The sequence below is a fragment of the Spinacia oleracea genome, chromosome 4, assembly GCF_020520425.1.
Source record: "Spinacia oleracea cultivar Varoflay chromosome 4, BTI_SOV_V1, whole genome shotgun sequence".
Taxonomy (NCBI): domain Eukaryota; kingdom Viridiplantae; phylum Streptophyta; class Magnoliopsida; order Caryophyllales; family Amaranthaceae; genus Spinacia; species Spinacia oleracea.
The window spans coordinates 18,426,395-18,441,454 of NC_079490.1; positions in this window are offsets into that span (position 1 = coordinate 18,426,395).

The window sequence follows — 15,060 nt, forward strand, 5'->3', positions numbered from 1 at the left end:
ATTTATATCGAGTATTCAAGTATTCAAAGTGATTTTTGAGAGCAAAAATTCAGTCATATAATTGCCTACAATAGCCGAAAATTCTAAGTACCTTAAGGGCGATTCTAGTTGGTCAAGCTTAAGGCGGATCCGGACGTGCTGTGGACTATCTACGGAGGGACGACACATGGAGTCCTAAAGACTTGTTCTTGTTCGGTTCGGGCGCAGCTAGGGAGGGCACGCAACAAAGTGTATGCATCTAAACTATGCTAAATGATTATGTGTAAATAATATGCTTTCCTGGCTTTATGGTTTTTCCGCATGATTTATGTTTTGTCATATGAATCATAACCTTACAGTGGTATCACGAGCCTCTTATTATTTTCATAATCTAAATTGCATAAACATGGTTAAATATTACAAATTTGCAAGAATTAAAAGGGGTGATTAATTTTCGTAATTGTTAATTAATTGCAAATTGCGTTTATTTAATTATACGTACGCAGTTTTTCGGCAGTTTCTTCGTTACTCATCCAAATCGAGTGATTTTTGTGTCAATTCCGCATGTAAAAGGCATTCTAAAATTTTGACAAAAAAAAAATATTTTTCGGCCGAACCCAGAATTCTCAAATTCGAAGCCTAACTATGACTTTTCGGAGGTTTTAGTTTTTCGAATGCAAAATTTCGTAAATTTAAGATGTTAAATTAAACATTTGCGATTCTTGTTGATAAATCTTGAATTTTTGATTGACCTACTGTATATGTTTAACAAGTTTGAATGCCTAGCCTTGTTAATTATGCATCTAATTTGTAATTATGATTAATTTGTTGAAAATTGGAATAATTTAGAATTAATTTGATTTTCATAATTAGTTATAATTTAATTAGATACCTATGATTAAAAACCACCATAAAAATTGTAAATTTATGTTAAATTTTAAATTTTTATGACCTAGACTTGAATCCATATTAATCGGAAATCAATTAAATAATAAATTTTCGATTTTTCGCCCTAAAATTATGAAATTAATATTATTTATTAATTTTTCATTAGTTTTGAATATAAATTTTTAATTTTTATGCGACTCGCTCATATAACTTGCACGCACAAAGCAATGGACGCTACGTGTTACCCTTAATGGGTGTTGTATAGTGCGGGCATGCGACGACGAGCAAGGGAGCTCGTCGCCCATGCGGTACGAATGCAGCGAGCAAGGGCATGGTGCACGAGCACAAGGCAACAGCCCTGCCTTGTGTCGTGGGCTGTGAGCAATGGGCGTGTGGGCAGGGGCGAGAGCAAGGCACGAGCAGTCGCGTGTGGGCAGCAAGCGTGCTGCGCCACAGCGCGCACTGCCTCGCGCAAGCATGCGGAGCCTCGCGCGCAGCGAGCGCAAGCTCGCGTGCCACGAGCGCTACGCACAGTGTCGATGGCTCGCGCGCAGCGAGCGCCAGCTCGCATACTGCTGCCTCGTGCGATGAGCGCAAGCTCGCGTGCGGGAAAGGCAGGCGCGCAGCGAGCGATGGCTCGCATGGATCGAGCGCTGGCAAGCGAGCGCAGCGAGCGATGGCTCGCGTGCATCGAGCGCTGGCGCGCGCAGCGAGCACCAGCTCGCGTGTTTGATTGATGCCTTGCGATGGTGAGCAGCAGCGATGCGACGCAGCGCATGGGCTGCGCGCACATGGCCAGCGATGGCTGTGTGCGTGTGGCCCATGGGCGTGCGTTGCGTGGGGTTGTTGCGTTGCGATTAGATCGTTTTGAAATTTTAATTTGAGATTTTCAGTTTACGTAATTTTAATTAATTTTAAAATTAATAATTTAAATTATTTTCTTGGATTTTAATTTTGAATATTGTAATTATAATAAATTTTATTTATTCTAATTATTTTACTAAAATTAAAATCATGAATTAATTTAAATACGATTGAAATTAAATTAAACTTTTGGATTCAATTATAAATTTATATGAGCTTTAAATTTTAATTAAATTTGTATGTTTCCGGTTAGACTAGAAATACATTTTTATGTTTAAAATTAGTAAAGCATATGAATTTATTGGTTTAAGTGGGAGCCCTTTTAGTCATAAACTCTTGATTAGGTCTACAAATCCTTAAGGTTAAAACAACTTGATTAGAATTAATAAGGACTGAATAATTTGTAGATTATTGGTGCCCTTGATTAATTGCTGCAAATGTTTTAAGTTATTTATTGCTTTAAATATGTCTTAATTATGCATGAGATCAAATCTTGATTATGTTGCATGATTAAGGATTTTAGTTCACTTAAAATCTAACCAACATAGTAAGAGCCTTAAGTTCCAAACTTAAAAATTGAGTTAAAAGGTGCCATGCCAAAATATACACTTGCTTGGATATCCTTTACATCAATCTAGTAATAGTTTTCGCTCAGCGAGGTGTTACTTATTGGTCCTAAAGGGGCAAGGTACACAAATAATTGTGAGTACATGTTAGTTTTGGTGTGTTATTCCAGTAGGAACACGCACAAGAGGGGGGGGGTGAATTGTAATTAGAACTTTGATAAAGTTTCTTGCGGAACTTAAGAAACAATCAAGAAACTGAGAATAGAGAAGACAGTAACAACAATTGTGAAAACTTCTTGATACTAATCAAGAAGAGAATTCTTTTATTATGGTAATGCCTCGATTACAATAATCTCTCCAACACAAGTTCCTCTCAAACTCGTGTTCCTCACAGTAATCTACTTCGATTACAACTCCTTAACTTCTCTCTCTCAGACTTAAACTCTAAGTCTAAACAGGATAACTCTATCCTTACTAATACAAAATATAATTCGTGTTTGGATAACTCTAGATATTAATAATGCTTTTGTGTGGATATAAGGAACTTAGGAACTTTGAATTAACTAGGACACAAACTGTCTTAGAAAATCTTAGACAAAACGTTTTTAGGAAAGCAAGAACTCTCAGAATGTTTGTGTACTTTAAACCAAAAACGATTTCCCTTTTATAGTGTTTATCCTTAGGGTTAGTTCCCTTCAAAACCTCAACTGCGAACTGCCAGCACTTTGGTCTCCACGTCCCTTGACTTGAGGAACAAGGGGAAGACCACTTCCCACGTTCAGCCATAAAGCAGTTAGTGATTTGACTCAATCAAACCCTAAAATATTTCTTTAAAACAGATTTTATTTATCTACAAAAACTTAGGAGAATTTTTAGGAAAATAAGTTTTGTTTAAATAAAATAAAACGTAAATCTATTTTATATTAAATATGCAAAACTTGTTTTTATTTATGAAAATGTTTTCCATAAAAATCGCTTCCAATAAAATAAATGGCCTAATTAAATCATAAGTTCCTTGAGTACTCTATATACCATTAGCATAATTAATATTTACATAAAATTCTAAGTACAGTGGACTACCTAGACTTCATGTCTTCCCTTTGTCTGGAACTTGCAACTCAGAAGCTTCAGACGTTCCAGCCAAGGAACATTGATGAGTTCCTCTCTAGCTAACACAGGAACTCTTGGCTATGAGTCTGTAATAGTTCTTGTGGATATTCGGAACTCTTGATATGTAACTGTGTTGCTCCTCTTGTGACTTCAAACTGGAACAGATACAACTTCCAGCTCTGAAACTCCATTGACTGTTCCAAGTGTACCTCAGGAACTTCACCAGTTTATTCAAGTTCCTATCCTAATAGAAACTTGGGCATATGCCTGTTCAAAGTCATTTAGCAACCATAATCAGGAAGTTTGCAATATGTGTGTGTCATCAACCAAAACTTAGTAACAACAATATTCCCCCTTTTTGGTGATGACAACACTTGCAAACTTTTTACAAAGAGAGTAAGTACAAACAAACAAGAACTTATACAGACTATTGTGAAACAGAACATAAAAATTGAAAAACAAAAGAGAAAGATTAGAGAGAAGAAAGAGGAGCACCCTTGGCTTACAGAGAGATTCAGAGAGATTGATTCAGGAACTGGATTGAGTGTGCCTTGGAAGTTTGCACCCATGACTTCCCCCTGTTGACATCAACAAAAAGCATAGCACGAAATATAGCCATTCCAAACACAGTGCCCCACGATCAACGTTTGGCAAGTTAAGCTAGCCTCAAAGTATTAAACTAACTCATACAATAAATTGAAAGCAAGCAGTAATGATCAAGACTAGAAAGCATAGATATGTGTAACCAAGCAAGTCAAAATAAGATGGAACAAATACCCAAGTTTAAAAATTATACAAACCGAAAGCAAATTAAAAAGATTGTTCCATGGCAAAAGATAAAAGAAACATGGGATAGGGTGATTTAGGCTTGGGATGGGGAACCAGAACCAGCAGTTTCTTCTATCACAGTCTCCTCAAAAGATTCCAGATTGTTGATCTTGGTGAGGATTGTGGCACGAGTTGCATTGGCTTGTTCTGAGTAGTGGTGAAGATCGTTTTGGAGAGTCTTGACACTTGTAACCAATGCACCTATGTGGGCCTGCATTGAGCTAATCCTGTGATCTGTTCCCTCCTGTAGTTCCACCAGACGAGCAACTGTTGCCTTTAGCTCCAATATCTGATCATCCTTTGTGTTCCAGGCACCCCCATGATCTTGAACATGTTCCTGTTCAGATGGAACACGACGAGCTTTGGACTTTTTGGAGGATCTGGGTGTCCTTTTTCTTGGCCTAACAGTTTCAGGCAGTTCCTCTTGATTCAGTGGAACAGCATCCTCCTCTATGGGCATCTCCTTGACATCCCCTTCCTCATTTATTTCCATGAAGACAGGCCCTCTTTTCTTGTTCTCCTTCATTGCTACCCTCATGCTCTTTCTTTTTCCTACACTCTTCCTGTTCCCTCGAGGTAAAGGGACCTCTATTTGTTCGAGTTCCTCCTCCTCCTCCACTTCTTCTTTAACTGCAATTCCTTCCTGATCTTCCTCATCTTGTTTCTCTTCCTTTCCAGCCCTAATGACTTTACCCTGAACCACTTTAAGATTTAATAGATGGAGCATTTCAAGTTGAAGGATTTGGGTGGATTTTAAGGGAATCACAAAGTATGGGCTAAGGTCAACTGAGAAGCTTTTGAAGATTTCTGTAAGAAGGGAGGAGTATGGAATTTTGAATTTGGGGATACAGGTGGATAAGTGTTTGATCATGATTGCAGGAAAGTTTATGGGAATTTTCCTTTCAAGACAATACATGAGACATGCATCAAACAGACTTGCTATGTTCCTTTTCTGAGTTCGAGGAACTACACCTCTCCACACAATATTAAACAGTAATTTTTGAAGAGGTGAAAAGCAGTTGTGTGAGGTGGAGGTGGATACTTTAGAATCTCCTCCAATGGAACCAACTATATCTTTCTCATCTACATTATCTATGGTCACTGTGATTTGACCTTTGAGCCACATATCAAAACCCCTATTGGGTGTACCAAACAGCTGTTCCAGATAAGAGGCATCAAATTCGATGCGAGTTCCATTCACTTTACTTGAACATACATTATCAACACATGCAAAGTTCTTGCAGAATTCTTTCATAGCTTCAGGAATTAAGGGGGATTTGGCATAGGTACTCAACAGACTTACCCACTTTTGTTGTTCAAGGATTTCCATCAACTCTTTAAATTTCGTGGCTTCACACCATGTTGAGTTGATTGCGAACCCCTCGACCAGATTGTTTTCCTTTGCAGTGAGTTTCTTGGACCCTTTTGCTTCCCCCTGAGTTTGAGCATTCTCCTCTGTTTCCTCGATGTTTTCACCAGAAGCTTCCACTCGTCGTTTTTTGGATTTTCTTGTGGAGGATCTAGGGTTTGAGATTGGGGATTTCATTTCGATGTCAGTGTTGGTTTGTTCCCCCTGAGTGATTGCGAGCATTGGATTGTGGGATCGAAGAGGAATTGGCGATTGAATGGGTGAGGTATCCATGGGAACAGGAGATGAAGGGTTTCTCTTTCGTTTGAGGGATGTGAGATCAGTGTTGTTGCTTGTGAGAACCATGGTTGAGGTTTTTTATAGGTGGAAGGAGAGGTGATGTCAGTGGAGAAGGCGTGTGAGAGAGAGAAAGGGGGTTGCATGGATTGATTGTGGAAAGTGAAGAGTTTCTCCTATTTATTGCCAATGGAACCGTTCCAAACATTCTTTGAATATGGGTATTCGGTTTTTAATTAAAAAAAAAAAATAGATAAAAATAAAAGGAAAATGAAAAAAATTGTGTTTGACTTTGACTTGCTTAATTTCGTATCTCTGACTTAACTAGTTTGAAAGGAACTGCTTACCTTGCTCATTTGAAGTGTGAGTGAATTTGCCACGATGGTAAGCTTCAACTATGTTTGCACACAAGATTTTGTGTTTGTAATAGTCTATATGTACCATGATTTTTGCTTTTGTCTTAGAGGAACTCCAATTTGGCAATTACCTTAGCTTGATCATTCCGAGTTCCATTCTCATTTTCTCATGTTTCTCTCTGTTCAAAGGCTTAGTTAAAATATCAGCAATTTGGTGATCAGTTTGGCAAAAATCTAATTTGATCAAACCTTTCTCAACATTATCTTTAAGGAAATGGTGTCTGATGTGGATGTGTTTGACTCGGGAATGATGAACCGGATCTTTTGAAATACAAATAGCACTAGTGTTATCACAATAGATAGGAACACAATCATAGATAATACCAAAATCTCTTAGCTGTTGTTTTATCCATAGAATTTGTGAGCAACAAGCTGCAGCAGCTACATACTCAGCTTCAGCTGTGGATAGAGCAACAGTATTCTGTTTCTTGGAACCCCAAGAAACCATGCATGGACCTAGGAACTGTACCATACCTGATGTGCTTTTTCTATTCACTAAGTCACCTGCATAATCAGCATCTGCATATCCTCTTAGCTCGAAGGATCCACTTCTTGGATAGTAAAGGCATAGGTCATCAGTTCCTTTGAGATATCTTAGTATTCTTTTCACCGCAGTTAGATGGGACTCTTTTGGATTTGATTGAAATCTTGCACATAGTCCTCTGTATTTTGTTTGATTCACACTTTTCCCATTTGGATCAGTGTCTAATCTGGTAGCAGTTCCCATGGGAGTGTGATTTACTTTGGCTGATTCTAGCTCATATTTCTTTAGGAGTTCCTTCACATACTTTTGTTGGTGTATCATGATTCCCTCCTCGGTTTGCTTGATTTGTAAACCAAGGAAGAAGTTGAGTTCCCCCATCATACTCATTTCAAATTCACTGCTCATCAAGCTTGCAAAATCCTTGCACAAATTTTCATTAGTTGCTCCAAATAATATATCATCAACATAAATTTGAACTACTAACAAGTCAGTTCCTCTAGATTTTAAGAATAAGGTTTTGTCTATTCTACCTCTTTTAAAATCATTTTGAAGGAGGAACTTTGATAATCTCTCGTACCAAGATCTAGGGGCTTGTTTTAGTCCATAGAGAGCCTTATCTAATTTGTAAATGTGATTTGGAAATTCGGGATTTTCAAATCCAGGGGGCTGTTCCACATAAACATCTTCCTCTAAGAAACCGTTTAAGAAAGCACATTTAACATCCATTTGATAAAGTTTAAAACCCATGAAAGCAGCAAAAGCAATTAAGATTCTAATGGCTTCTAATCTAGCAACAGGTGCAAATGTTTCTTCAAAGTCAATGCCTTCCTGTTGATTATAACCTTTGACCACTAACCTTGCTTTGTTCCTTATGATTGTTGCATGTTCATCTTTCTTGTTCCGGAACACCCATTTTAGCCCTATCACCTTCTGGTGCTTTGGTTTGGGTTCCAAGTGCCATACCTTGTTTCTTTTGAATTCATTTAATTCTTCTTGCATGGCAATGATCCAGTCAGCATCTTCCAGAGCCTCAGTGTGATTTCTTGGCTCAAATATGGAGAGGAACGCGTGGAATGCGCAAAAGTTCCTTAGTTGTGACCTTGTCTGAGTTCCTTTTCTGATGTCACTCACAATGAGTTCCATTGGGTGGGACTTTAGATGTCAAAAGGTCAATTTTGGAACGCTTAACTTCATTAGTTCCTTCGTGGGTTACTTGAAGTAGTTCCCAAATCTGTTTTGCGTTCTTGCACCCCATGACTCTGTCGTGTTCATGAGGTCCAAGCCCGCAATGCAAGATTTTGACAGCCATGGCATTCATCTCATATTTATCAAAGTCTTCTTTAGAAAATTCAGACATTGGTTTAGGAACTACCTCGTTTTCAGCATTGGTCTTTGTTACCTCGAAGTCTCCAACTTCAATTACACGCCAAACTTGGTAATTTTCAGCTTTGATGAATATCTCCATTCTATTCTTCCAGTATGAGTAGAACTTGCCATTGAACATAGGTGGCCTTTGTGTCGAGTAACCTTCTTCCAGTTTCTCTTGTGAGTTCATACTTTCAGGAACTTGACTCAAACAGGGTTTCCTGTGTTTTAGTGAGTACTGGCTCTGATACCAACTGTTATTCCAGTAGGAACACGCACAAGAGGGGGGGGGGGGGGTGAATTGTAATTAGAACTTTGATAAAGTTTCTTGCGGAACTTAAGAAACAATCAAGAAACTGAGAATAGAGAAGACAGTAACAACAATTGTGAAAACTTCTTGATACTAATCAAGAAGAGAATTCTTTTATTATGGTAATGCCTCGATTACAATAATCTCTCCAACACAAGTTCCTCTCAAACTCGTGTTCCTCACAGTAATCTACTTCGATTACAACTCCTTAACTTCTCTCTCTCAGACTTAAACTCTAAGTCTAAACAGGATAACTCTATCCTTACTAATACAAAATATAATTCGTGTTTGGATAACTCTAGATATTAATAATGCTTTTGTGTGGATATAAGGAACTTAGGAACTTTGAATTAACTAGGACACAAACTGTCTTAGAAAATCTTAGACAAAACGTTTTTAGGAAAGCAAGAACTCTCAGAATGTTTGTGTACTTTAAACCAAAAACGATTTCCCTTTTATAGTGTTTATCCTTAGGGTTAGTTCCCTTCAAAACCTCAACTGCTAACTGCCAGCACTTTGGTCTCCACGTCCCTTGACTTGAGGAACAAGGGGAAGACCACTTCCCACGTTCAGCCATAAAGCAGTTAGTGATTTGACTCAATCAAACCCTAAAATATTTCTTTAAAACAGATTTTATTTATCTACAAAAACTTAGGAGAATTTTTAGGAAAATAAGTTTTGTTTAAATAAAATAAAACGTAAATCTATTTTATATTAAATATGCAAAACTTGTTTTTATTTATGAAAATGTTTTCCATAAAAATCGCTTCCAATAAAATAAATGGCCTAATTAAATCATAAGTTCCTTGAGTACTCTATATACCATTAGCATAATTAATATTTACATAAAATTCTAAGTACAGTGGACTACCTAGACTTCATGTCTTCCCTTTGTCTGGAACTTGCAACTCAGAAGCTTCAGACGTTCCAGCCAAGGAACATTGATGAGTTCCTCTCTAGCTAACACAGGAACTCTTGGCTATGAGTCTGTAATAGTTCTTGTGGATATTCGGAACTCTTGATATGTAACTGTGTTGCTCCTCTTGTGACTTCAAACTGGAACAGATACAACTTCCAGCTCTGAAACTCCATTGACTGTTCCAAGTGTACCTCAGGAACTTCACCAGTTTATTCAAGTTCCTATCCTAATAGAAACTTGGGCATATGCCTGTTCAAAGTCATTTAGCAACCATAATCAGGAAGTTTGCAATATGTGTGTGTCATCAACCAAAACTTAGTAACAACATGGTGAAACTCAGCGATATAAGTAAGGAGTCCTTTTATGTCGTGGCAAAATCGATAGGTTTACCTAATAAGTTCTTAGACGTACCTATCAACCAAGAATAGTTTCTAGACTATTAGCAAAAGGTTTTTGCTTACCTAAAATGTTTTAGGATTGAGTCGACAAATTGTGCTTAATTCTTCAATGATTTTAGGATCCTGGAATCATTTTATTCACACCTGCCGGAACAATAAATTCGAATAAAATGCTAATAACTTGTTTAAATTGCATGATTGCTTTCATTTTCAAGTTATTATTCATGATAAATGTTTAGACTTTGCATGCTTCAATGTATGTTTTAATTATTGTTTATAATTAAATATCTTGCACTGCAATAAATCCTTTTAGAAAGGTAACAGTAAATTTCCTCGATTGGTAGTGAATCCAAGAACGATTCACGGAAATGAGAGAAAGTGAGCAATTTAAAATGTACGTTTCTTATAGAGACTTTTATGGTTGTTTTCGAACATCAAAATCGAATGGCAAACCAATTGGTGCTTGTGAATTCAAAATACACTGTAGTTTTGAGATCATAAAGCATTGAGTTTAATACGCTCAGCTTTACCAATAGTTAACAACCTAATATCTTTGTCCATTTAATTCTCGAATGAGTCTAGTCCCTAGACATTCGAATAGATCGATGCTTAGAGAACTTTAGAAGCTTCTGGTAAGATCATCTAGTTGAAACTTAATATTCAACATAAATTAAATGGTAAGAACCTTGTTGGGGTGACATTGGACATGTCTAACAAAGTATAAAAGTCAACACTAAAGAATTCAATTCTTAAGACTATAAGAAAGGGTACAAGAAATAGGAAAACGAGGAACAAATGAAAGGAATTTATGATTCCGTTTCTACCTATAAGTTTATGTTTAAAGAGAAGTGACCTAGAAATCAAACTTCCTTGGTATCATATACCGCTTGAGGTTCTTACTTCGGTAATAACTCAAACAATGGAAGCTAGGATACACTAATGACCTACAAGTGGGAAATGAAGCATGGCAATGCTACATTAGTTGTAGGGTCATCTAGTTTGTTTTAAGTCCTTTTAAAGACTGAAACTTAATGGCTATTTTGTTCCATAATCAGCATACCTAAATTTCTGTTTTCAAACACAGAAAGACTCACATTCAAGAAAACAAAAACAATGTTTGTTTGTTTATTTGAATGAAATGGTCAATTACGGGTTGAGTCAATATGCTTGATTAAAACAAACAACTCTTTAACAATAAAACTTTACTAGGTTCAAATCAACCCCTTGATTTGAGTTACACTAATCTTTGGCATTGTTGCTTAGACCATATCAACAAGTTAACATTCAAAAGCTCTATTTTGATGGACTTTTGAAAGTTGATTGATTTCTAGATCAATTTAAGACAACTAGTCTTACTTGTTGAAAGTAACAAAAGATATGAACTATTGTTAGAACGCCTAGACGATAGAGTTCAAAGCTAAAGAAAGGTTTTATGACTTTATTATTTCACACAGATTTGAGTGAATATAGGTTTATTTACTCAATGTGATATAAGTTTGAATCTGTTTGTCTAGTTCAAAGATTCAGAAGTATAAATCCCACTTGGCAAGAAATCATAAAGATCTAGGTTAGATCATGTTGATGATTACTTGAGACCAAATATGATCATCAATGATTGTGTGTTGTAATTTCACAATCTAGGTCCATAAGATATGGCATATCTTAGTTGGAATAATCGAAGTCAATTAGTACTTGATTCGATTAATGATGAATCATAAAGACTTTTCCTATAATTTCTAAAACAAAATGCTCAACTACCACCAAACTAAACCAAATTCGTCAAAGCTATTGAAAAGTAATTTCAGAATAACTTTTCATAAAATATATCTAGAGAGTTGCAAAACTCGGTGGGAGCTTAGTGTTTGTCATTCGACAAACTAAGGCCCAAGTATAGATATATGTTTCATAGTGATTTATTCAAATGAGACACAAGGGTATTGTTTCTACCACGAATTTTTGAGAACATAATGTTTGTTTGCTCGAAATAATGTCCTTTTGGAGATTCGTTTCCAAAATTACAAGTGGGAGAAAATAGACCTCGAAAGTCTTCGAGGCGAACAACAAACATAAACGGACATTCCGGAGGCTTTTCGAAGTGCTTCAGAAAAAACGAACTTATTCTTTAAGGACTTTAGAAGTGGCTTTAAAGAATAGACATCTCTTAGAAGACTTTACAAGTGCTTCAAAGAGAATAGAATATTCAAAGGACTCTCAAAGTGCCTGTTGATATTCTTTTGTTTGATGTTCTATACCCAAGTAGGCATAGAGTTCAAGTCACTGGAACTATGAGATTCTTCTATTAGATAGTAAAGAAACATAGAGTTCTGGTCAATGAAACTATGAGATTCTTCTATTAGATAGTGAAGAAACCTACAACTTGCAGTCAAACTATTATCATGTAGATTAATGAGTTTGTGACTTGTAAGAAAGCTATGACGAAACCTAGATTCCCTAAAATGGTTAGAGGCCATATATAGACTCAAATGTTTTAAATGGTTAGAGGCCATAAAACATACTCAATGTTTTGATGACAAAATTGAAATTTTGTTGATTTGCAAGAATAGGTTCACACCTATTGGTTGCAAGTTTGTTTTAAGGATAAAAACCAGCGAGATTAGTTGCTAAAGGTTACAAGCAAATTCATGGTGTGAATTGTGTTGAAACCTCATGCATAATCGTAATGCTCAAGTCTATAACTCAAGCAATGATTGCATATTGGTACATATGACAATTGGATGACAAAACGTATTCCTCAATCAAATGTTGGAAGAAAACTATGTACATGGCATGTCATAGGATTTGTGGATCCAAATAAATGCTTGAAAATGAATGCTAACTTATGAAATCTAAGTACAGATTTAAGCAAGCAATTGGGAATTGGAACTGTATTTTAGTGAAGCTAATAAGCATTTTAGTTTCATAAAATATACATGATTCTTATAGATATATAAGAAGTTTAGTGGGAGTACATAAAACTTAATTGGTCCTATGTGTATCACACACATATCTCTCTATTGTGAAATAACATTCAAATGCTAAATACTTAGATTTGAGATTATTCATCAATGATGGACCAAGGCGAAACTTAGTACATACTGGGTATTAAGATCTATTTACAAAGATCTTATGATATTGTTTAGTAATGGCATTTACTAAATCAAACACGAAAGACTCCATTGGAGATATTCGATCCATATGAATAAATCTAAGTAATGAATGTTTAAACTATGTATAAGCATTTACTAAGTTAAACATCAAAGAATCTAATGAGATTCTTCACCTATATTATATGTCAAAGAATTTAGTTGGATTCAGTATCTACTGTAACTGAATGAGCTAAAGTTACATGAATAGAATTCAATTGGGAATTATTCTGCAAAAGAATTTATCATGTATATAATATAATATGAGGATCGCCAAAAACGTATCGTATGACTTTAGGCATGACGAACATATACCAATCTCTATTGATCTAAGTGAAGATCAACTAGATTGAGATCAAGAACACTTATGGTACTAGAAAAGGTACATAGGAATAGTTCTTGATTCAAGGAAATAAAGATATGCTAAATATTGATGCTACACGCATAAACACTGGCAAAGGATCAAGCAAGACCCTTTGGAGTTAACCATTGACAAGGACGAGCTAAAGAGCATCGTGTTTTGAAATGGCAACATGGATTGAAGACCATGAGTTGTTGCGTGGGAAATTAAAATAATAATTTCTATGTTCTAAGATACAGCTGGAAAGTCTTCCACATATCCGTGAACTGCTTGGATAAGTAAATCCAAACCAAAGCATCACTAGCAACCTATACAGTTGAAGTAGAAGTACTTATTGCCTAAGAAGCAATAAAACTGAGTTGTTTACATTAAAAGGTTCTTCACTGAACTTGGGTGGATCACATGTCTGCTGACTTGATGGTTCTTCATTGCAAAATGCGTAGAACCACTATTTAAGAAAGACTAGATCACATAATAAACAAACTCAAAAGATCTTATCATCCTATCTCGAAAAACATTCGGTGAAAGGGATATTAAGATTAGCAAAGCATGATAACTAAACCTATGCAACAAGTGAGAAGCAACATTCACATTGTAGCACTGGAAATCAAGCATAGCTTTGAATTCCATGAAATGTTTTAAAGATGGGTTAGAGGCCCATGGTTGTAACACATTGGGGTTGAACATTTATCATATATGAAATGTATTTTCATATTCCATTTAATCTTGGTTTAGTATTAAATGATGAGTCCCTTCAATTTGACGATATATTCAAGATAGACTGTCAGGACCAGTCCTGTGACTAAGAAATGTCTATCAAGTGAACTTGAATGTCAAAGGTTGAAAATGGTCCCTAGTCGGAGTTTTCTATAAAATTGGACGCATAGAAAACGTTAGACGATTAGAATGCAAGATGACTAGTAGCTCTGTTTCTTGAACTATGTGGACATGGCAATGTCATAATCATTTGCATAGATACTTACTTTGGGAAGACTAGTATCGGACAAGACCTATGAAACTTTACTGTAAGAGATGAAAATCTGTCATAAGTAAATTTCATTAAAGTTATTAGACACTAAATCCTCAATACCTGAGTGATTTGAGATTACTTGTTTGAGAACTGGTTGCTTTGACGTTGACCAACCGTCGCACCGTAAAAGGAGGCTATAAAGGCAACGCTCAGGTAATCACCTATCAAACGAAGTCTAATCTCAAGATCGCAAGATTGGGATTGTCCTCCCATAAATCGGGATGAGATGCTTAAAAGTTGTACAAGGCCACTCGGAGAGCTAGAAACTGTGAAATGCATGGCCGTGCTCGGATGAATCATAGGCTATGATTATCTGTTTATTTGATCAGTTGAACTCTAAAACCGAGAAACACCTCTGGACATAATAAGGATGACAACTCTTACCTTATGTTCAAGAGCAAGCATCGAGCGACAAAGGAATTAGGAAATGCACACTTGTCCCTAAGGACAAGTGGGAGACTGAAGGAAATAATGCCCTTGGTCCAAGTATGCATTCTATGTTAAGTCTAATAAATGCGGTTCAGTATTAATTAACAAGTTAATAAATTCAGTGAGATCAAGTGAGCTGAATGCCTGACTAGAGGCCGCTTCAGTTCAAGTGGAATTAATTATATTAATCCACAGCTTACTCTTGACTGAACCCGTAGGGTCACACAAATAGTACGTAAACGGATCAAGTATTTAATGGCATTAAATACTCTATCTATGGATATTCGGAATCGACGGATCTTGGTTTCAGTGGGAGCTGAGATCG